We start from the raw sequence: 8,543 nt of genomic DNA, 5'->3' as shown, positions 1-8,543 counted from the left end.
CAAATCACAGAGAGGTCTCAGCCTTACTTCTGTCCACCCCTATACTAAGAGAACAGAAAGACCCCAAGCTCTCAAAAGGTGACTGTGGTCATTGCCAAAATGGACCCAGCCATGGAGGCCTGTTTCTCTTCAACTTCCTCTCCATCCCAGCCCTTTAACAGCATCTTTCCTCCCTCCCGTATTCAGAGTAAACAACATAAAATATTCACTACCTGCTGGAGCTCAATAACTAACTCTATGCTGGCTGAAAGGCTGTCAGGATTCAGGGAGGATGAATGTTCCCGATGTGTATTTTGTTTTGCTTTTTGCTGGGCTTGCCCTGCATTAATTGCAATAAAAACCAATCTGACAATCTGTGAATTTGTGCCGACACTGATATTGCAGCATGGTTTCTCCATTCTCCTTTTTCTTACTGAATTCCAACATCTTCTTAATTTACTCCACTGCTTTATAGCGCCTGGTTCTTAGTGCTGTTGGTAGAATGGATGAAACAGAGGAAACTGACGTATACTGAGACAGATTTTTGGTCCATCTAGCTCAGGATTGTTTGCCCTGGCAGGCTGTGGCTCTCCAGGGATTCAGGCAGGAATCTCTCCCAGCCCTACCTGAGATGCTGCAGACTGAACTTGACGCCTTCTGCATTTGGGAGGATGAATTTCACTAATTTTATATGCCACTCCATCAGGGAAGAATCTCCAGGGCAAGCCCAATGGGTTAAATTCCCTCTCCCCACCTGCAGTACCATGGACCTGGACCTGATCCTATCCATAGCTGCTATTTAGCAAATTTATTTACTATTATTTAGGAATTATTTAATGCATTTATATCCCATCTCTCTCCCAAGCTGGAATTCCCAACCCTAACCCTGCGGAAAGCCATCTAATTAGACTTTAATTTGACTTTGACCTTTTTTTAAGGAGGTAATTTAATTACAGTGGTACCTCGACTTACGAACAACTCAACAACTGAATTTTTCGACTTACGAATGGGGGTAATGGCCGCATGCTTACGAATGTCTCGACATCTGGGGGGGGGGAACCGCGGCGGTTTTAGATAGGGATTTTTCGACTCATGAATTTTTAGATAGGGTTGCTTCGACTTATGAATTTTCCTGTTTTCCATGTATTCCTATGGGAAATCGCATTTCCAATGGCGTTTTTCGACTTACGAAATTTTCGACTTACGAAGGTGCCTTTGGAATGGATTAAATTCGTAAGTCGAGGCACCACTGTATTGTGATTTTATACTAATGCTATATATATGATGTTAGCCGCCCTGAGCCTGACATCGGCCGGGGAGGGAGGGATATAAATAAAAGTTTGTTGTTTTTATAGAAGATGATCCTGAAACTGAATGTGTTGTATGTTAAAAACAGAAAGTACAAGTTACTTGCTCACCCTGTCTTCCTAATATGCTAGCATACTATGTGATGGGGCCACTGTGGCTTTGGAGAACATTCTGTCATAGAACTCCCTGCCTTTAAACTTACGCCTAATAGTCCCAGGAGGGCTGTACCATGTTATACTTCTGAACATGCAGGTGGGCTGCAAAACAGGAGTGAGAGGATAGATTTAGTTTTGGTGCCGCATCTGAACGAAAGACTGATGCAGAGATTTTAACCTCCTTTCGAAGTTGTTTTTTTTTTTAGAGCTGAATGGAAATCAGCCAAGTTAATGGAGCTGATATTCTAGTATTCTGATTCTGTTCATGCTTTTCTTTTCATTTTCCTTTGCTTTTAAAATATCGAGCAACCTTGGACGGGCACACTAGAACCTCAGACAGGTGGGAGTTTCCATGGATACCATTAAGCATCTACTTTGTATCATTTCAGCATGAACATTTCTCTCTCTCTTTTCCCCCTGTAATGAGGGAGGGTTTTTGTTCTGGTAAGAATCTAATTCTGCCAATCATTCTGGCCCCCATTTTTAAAGCAAGGTACTGTATGTCAAAAAGACAATTTGGAGCATAGATTCTCACACTGTTCCCCTTATCTTCTGTTTCTCCTCCAGCAAATCCCACTTCCTTCCCATTTACCAGGTCACACACACACGCACACACACAAAAAATTGGGCAAGATGATGACACTTGCACAACTACTGCAAACTCTTATGTTCAGCTAAGTTATAAAGACTTCAGTGTTGATGAATGGTCTTGCATTCCAGAAAAGTGCTGGTTTTTATTTTTGTTTTTATTTTAACATACTGGCAGCCCTACACCCATCTGCCCTGAATCGTCCAATGTTCAGCTTCATTCTCTCAGATGTTCCAGATGTTGTTCTGCTTCTCTGTCTCGGGGTTATGACAGATCTCAGAGGAAGTGACTGGGCAGGACTTCCTTTCCCATGGTGGTGTTGGTGGGAATGTTCAGGGAGGCAGGAGAGGATATATTGTTTAATGGTATCCTTCCTAACTTGCGTTAGCAAGTTCCATGTCTTAGCAGAGTTTAAACATTCCCCTTTAAACGCATAGCAGTTTCCTTGTTGCAGGCTCGTCTGAGCCTCTCTCTATAAGATTTCTGGTAAGATCCCTTCATGTCCCTCTTAAAAAGAATAGACAGGACAATCTTCTTAAAGTCAATATTAAAGTAATTTGCTCACATTCATTCAGTTCACAGTTAGGATTCCTAAAGGCAGACTTGTTACAAAAGTATATATACATATGGAACTATCCCATAAGGGAATTAGTCACTCCTGCTCACACATAGAAAAACAAAAATGGAGAAGAACAAAAGAAGGAGGTGTGCTCCCCTTGCCCAGATTAGGCCATGCCCACATGCAGAGGAAGTTTGTCCCAGCTCAGGAGGAAACAGGCCATCCCCTAGCATGTCCATTGTAGGAATGTTGTACTTGACTGCTATGTGTTTCACATCCCACAATGTTGATGATGATGTCTCTTGCAATTTGGGCTCCTGCTAGCAGTCACAAGAAGTGTTGGAGAAGAACAGTGTCTGCAAGCCTCCCCCAGTCGTCCTGTTTACACTCTGGATCTCGGGTCACAGAGGAAATAGCCCCGGCTATGACTGCTATAGCAAACTGAAGTTTGTCTCTCACATGGAATGGCTTCCACACCTGCGCAGGTGCTGACATCTCTCACAGTTTTGGGCTCCTGATGGAAAATGCAAGAAAGAAAGAATGTTAAAAGCCTCCCCCAAAGCAACATATTAATTTATTTAAATTAATAAAAATAAAAAAAAGAGCCAGTCATTTCAGATCATCCTCAGGCTTCCTCTGCAAATTGAGCACCACAATGTCCTTAATGGAAAATCAATTAACATCCTTTGAAATCGCTACCGTAGTAGTTATGCACACACTAAAAGCATTTGGCCTAAGACATTTGAGCCAATAAGTATATACTGTAAATGAGAAGATACAAGCAGACCTTTAAGTCAGCTGTCTTATTCCAAGTCAGACCACCTAGCTAGGAGTCATTCTCAGCCCAGACTGAATCTGGTGCCTTCTGCATGCAAACCAGGTGTTCTGCATGCTTCTGTAAAAAGTGCTAGAAAAAAAAATGTGTGCAGAAGCCAAAAATAGAGACATGTCATATCTGGCATATGGCAAAAACCCTAATAAATGTTTTCAGTACCTCTGCTTTTGTAAAGATTTAACTGTCTTTCCCACATTTTACCCCTTACCCCAGAGTGGTGTTTGGAAATTTCAGAACAAAAGCAGCTGACATTTTTTAGATACGTTTTTGCAGAAGAGTCATTTTATAAACATTTCTGGGAGGTGGCAGAACTCCAGATAACCTGACTCAGATGCTCCTTCTTGTTAATCAGCATGTAGGTGGGATGACGGCCTCAGCTTTTGTGCAATGTCCTCGGAGCATTTTGAGAGACCCATTGAAGTCAGCATATTTGAGGGCCTGGAGAAGCCCGAAGCCAATGATCACATCAGATAGATCAAATCAGCTCAAGTTGCACAATTCAGTTGCACCATCAGCACAATTTTTTGTTGCCCCATGAAATATTTGATGAACGTATGATGAATCATAGAATCATAGAGTTGGAAGAGACCACAAGGGCCATCCAGTCCAACCCGCTGCCAAGCAGGAAACACCATACACATATGTAACCCCTAGGTGGACAGAGTGCTGTTGAGCTCATGTCCAGTTTAGAGGCTCCCCACATGCATTTGGTTGGCCACTGTGAGAACAGGATGCTGGACTAGATGGGCCAATAGTCTGATCCAGCAAGCTCCTCTTTTGTCTTTATCTTAGGCTCTTAAGTAAACTGGTCCCAAGCCATTATGGGCTTTATATACATACCTATAGGAAAGCCCAGGACTTGGCCAGGTAACAAATTGGCAGCCAGTGGAGCTCTTTCAGGTGTAATATGTTGGCAGAATCTAATCAGTTTCTTTCTCGTTCTCTGTGCTTCTCCTCCTTGTCTCAGTGTTCATCTCTTATTTTGAATGGAGAAGCAGGGAAAACTGGCCAATAGTGAAAGCTTGCCTTTGGGAGGAAATGGAAGCAATCTGCATTTAGTATCGAGGATATGAGAGCAGGAGGTATCAGTATTTGCTTGAGATTTAGAAAGGTAATACATATGCGATCACCTGTCCTGGCTCCCATCCCAAAACCACAAGAGTAAATGTGTGTGAGCGAGGAAAGCATATTTATTGAGCCAGAGGAATGGGAGAGACTCAGCAGCAAGCAAAGATCTGTTCCAGAGCTCTCACGAGGCAAAGGGTTGACTAGGATGTGCCTAGTCTTGGAACAATGACCATGTTGCATGGGTTCGGGGTCAGTTACAATAAGTTCAAGACTGCATGAGAGCTGAGAAGCTAGTCCAACCAGTTTTCCACATCAACTCATAGAATCATAGAGTTGGAAGAGACCACAAGGGCCACCCAGTCCAACCCCCTGCCAAGCAGGAAACACCATCAAAGCATTCCTGACAGATGGCTGTCAAGCCTCCGCTTAAAGACCTCCAAAGAAGGAGACTCCACCACACTCCTTGGCAGCAAATTCCACTGCCGAACAGCTCTTACTGTCAGGAAGTTCTTCCTAATGTTTAGGTGGAATCTTCTTTCTTGTAGCTTGAATCCATTGCTCCGTGTCCACTTCTCTGGAGCAGCAGAAAACAACCTTTCACCCTCTTCTATATGACATCCTTTTATATACAGTATTTGAACATGGCTATCATATCACCCCTTAACCTTCTCTTCTTCAGGCTAAACATACCCAGCTCCCTAAGCCGTTCCTCATAAGGCATTGTTTCCAGGCCTTTGACCATTTTGGTTGCCCTCCTCTGGACACGTTCCAGCTTGTCAGTATCCTTCTTGAACTGTGGTGCCCAGAACTGGACACAGTACTCCAGGTGAGGTCTGACCAGGGCAGAATTCAGTGGTACTATTACTTCCCTTGATCTAGATGCTATACTCCTATTGATGCAGCCCAGAATTGCATTGGCTTTTTTAGCTGCTGCATCACACTGTTGACTCATGTCAAGTTTGTGGTCTACCAAGACTCCTAGATCCTTTTCACATGTACTGCTCTCAAGCCAGGTGTCACCCATCCTGTATTTGTGCCTTTCATTCATGCAACTTTAAAGTCAAAACGGATGAACCCACCACATGCATTCTGTCAGAATCCTGCTTTGCCACCCCAGGCTGCAGCTTAGAGCCCACCTCAGATTCCAACAATGCTCTCCCTGCCTCAAGGAGAGGCAGAAGGGGTCATGGGGAAGGCAGAGGGAAGAACTGTCATCTTTTCCAGCTTCCCTCTCCCAATCCTCCATCTTCCACTGGAGTCTGGCATCCCAGGTTCTAGTCCAAACCTGCCAAGGGAATTGTGCAATTACAGTATGTTAGCATCACCATATGGCTAAATATATCAAGATTTTGGAAACCTAGTAGAGTGTGTGTCTATGTGATGCTTCATTTTCTTTATCCCCAACATCCCCAAACCAATCACCTTCTTTAAAAACCAGTAACATGATTCTGTGCTACCTGTTGGTGGATTCTCACATACAAGTGGCCAAATCTTACACACCTCCGAGGCCTCAGACACATCTGGTCACATTGATTGCTGTTGTTATTTAGAAGTTATTATTTTTCTGGAAAATAATGAAAAATCCTGTTCTCTCTCTCTCTCTCTCTCTCTCTCTCTCTCACACACACACACACACACACACACACACACAGAGAGAGAGAGAGTTATTCAGAATACATTGGTCAATTGCATTAAAAAAATACTCATGGCCAGGAATAAAGTTAAGGGGGAAAAGAATGCCTCTCATTAAATTGCCCTTTTGGCAATGCTTTTTTGGGTATGGGAGGGAGGGAACCATACTCTTTGTGTGGTCATCAGAGCCAATTCTCTTCTAGAAGACTGTTGAAATGCTGATTTCTCAGTAGGTCTGGTCCCTTTGCTTAACAAGAAGTTTGCCTAACCATAGGAGTTTGATGCATTTATTCACACAGATAAAGAAAAAGAAAAATCTGTGTTTGATTTTTCTCAGACGGCATTATTAGCAGGCTGGAAGGCTTCCAGTGACTTTTTCCTTTGGAAGGTCTTTTCAAACATGAATAAAATATGAATTTAATTTTGAATGTTAGAAGTGTTTTGCTAGGAAGAATAAAGATGGTGTCCCTTGATGTGCTTAAATAAAAACGGTGATAGATCCATGGATAATGGAAGGATGCTGCCAAAGAGGCAGCCGGCGAAAGAATTTGTGGGAAGCATCAGGTTCCGATTATTTACTTTCTCAAATGCAAGTCGATAATTCTCCAAGATCTCTGTGCTGTGTGTATGTATTTCTTTTAACTCCCACGAGGTGTGAAGTGCCGTGGGTGACAGCGAGATCCACCTTATAAACATGTCTCCTGAGGTCTATATATGTACATGGAAGTTATAACAGATAGCTAATGAATCCATAGGAGGCTGCATTAGTGAATATCCCAGTAAAATAGATGGTGGGGGGCAGAGGAATCCTGCTTGCACAGAGATTGAAGGGCTGTGCTACTGTAAACATTTAGGTTCTAAACGTTCAGGCCACTCCTGAGAGGAAATCAACGCTTGTCTCCAGGACTTAGAAGGAACCACATGGAGAAGGTCACAGCCTATGCCGTTTTGTCCAGGAAGAAAAAAATCCTCCTCCTCCTCCTCCTCCTCCTCCTCCTCCTCCTCCTCCTCCACCTCCTCCTCCTCCAATGCTGGGTTCTTTCCATCATAACATACCTGCCAAGTTCCTCTCTGAAAAATAAGGGACCGGACCGGAAGTAGCATACCGGAAGTAGCGTGGCAGCCATTCTGCCACACCAGAAGTCGCGCTGCAGCCATTTTGGAACTGGGCAAAGCAGCATCAAAAGTCGCTTCTGAGCATGCTCCGCCCAGTTCCAAAATAGCCGCCACGCCAGAATAAACCGGGAAAAAACAAAAAAAATCCGTTTTTTCGGCTGGGGACAGCTGGAAAAACGGGGTTTTCCCAGGGAAAACGGGAGACTTGGCAGCTATGCCATCATAACAACACTAGAACTGAGGAGAAAATCTAAATCTGCCATGTCATATTCCAGTAGCCATTCTGTGAGGAGAAAGGCAAGGTTTCACAGATGCGTGCCAGTCAATGAAAAGGAAAAGCAAGGAACCTCAGGCCTGAGGGCAAATGTAACCCTCCATGCTTCTCTGTCTGGCCCACACCTGTCCCCTGGCCACACCACTCACTAACCTGAGTCCCTAAAGCTCCCAGCTGGGCTGGTGTAGTCTTCTGTTCATTTCAGTCACCTGTCTTGTAGGGATGGGTGCTGAGCAATAGCCCAAGAAGAATAGTGTCCCTCTTCCCAGATACTTGTTTGAGGTCTCTCTTCTTTCTCAGGATTTCTCTCATGCATTACTCTCATTTGATCATAGCTAGAGGCAGCCAGTCTCTTCCCTGCCCCTTTCAAACATTGGTATTAATTTGTATTTACATACATAATACATAACATATCCAACAACTGTCTCGGAAAAACTGGGATGTCCCATTTCCCACCACAAGAGCACAGTGGCCATTTTGGGCACCATACTCTCTCACAATTTGGGGTGTGATCTCACCCCGAAAAAGCACTTTTGGGAGGCCGCAATCTTGCTCTGGTCATGTGACTTGTGCAGGAGTGTGGCCCTGGAAGATGGTGTCCCAGTTTCCCCCTGCGTCGCGTTGGAGGGTATGAATTTATTCGTATGCCACCTTTCCATAGTTCAAACCATGCTGAAGGTGGCTTACAGCATGAAAAAATACGTAATTACAACCATTTCCACATAAATCATAATATGATCTAAAATTAAGATACAAAAAAATATATATCAATAACAACAACCACAAGCCCACCCAACAAACCCCCTAAACAATATTCCAGCCCAAGAGGTTATTCAACAGCCTCAGCTTTTGCAGGTGGAGTCAGTCCGGGCCCTGCCCTCCCAAGTCAGGTGGGGGGGGGGAAGGCCTGCAAGGCAGGTGGCAGGTCTTCCAGGGCTCACAGTCAAGATGGTCTATTCATGTATTTAAGAATGTGAATCCTGCACTTTCCACTTCAAGTAAGCACTCAAAGGAAGCATTCCATTGCA

This window comes from Zootoca vivipara, chromosome 5, assembly GCF_963506605.1.
Source record: "Zootoca vivipara chromosome 5, rZooViv1.1, whole genome shotgun sequence".
In the NCBI taxonomy this organism is placed as follows: Eukaryota; Metazoa; Chordata; class Lepidosauria; order Squamata; family Lacertidae; genus Zootoca; species Zootoca vivipara.
The sequence above is the reverse complement of the archived record's forward strand: the minus strand, read 5'-3'. Positions refer to the sequence as shown.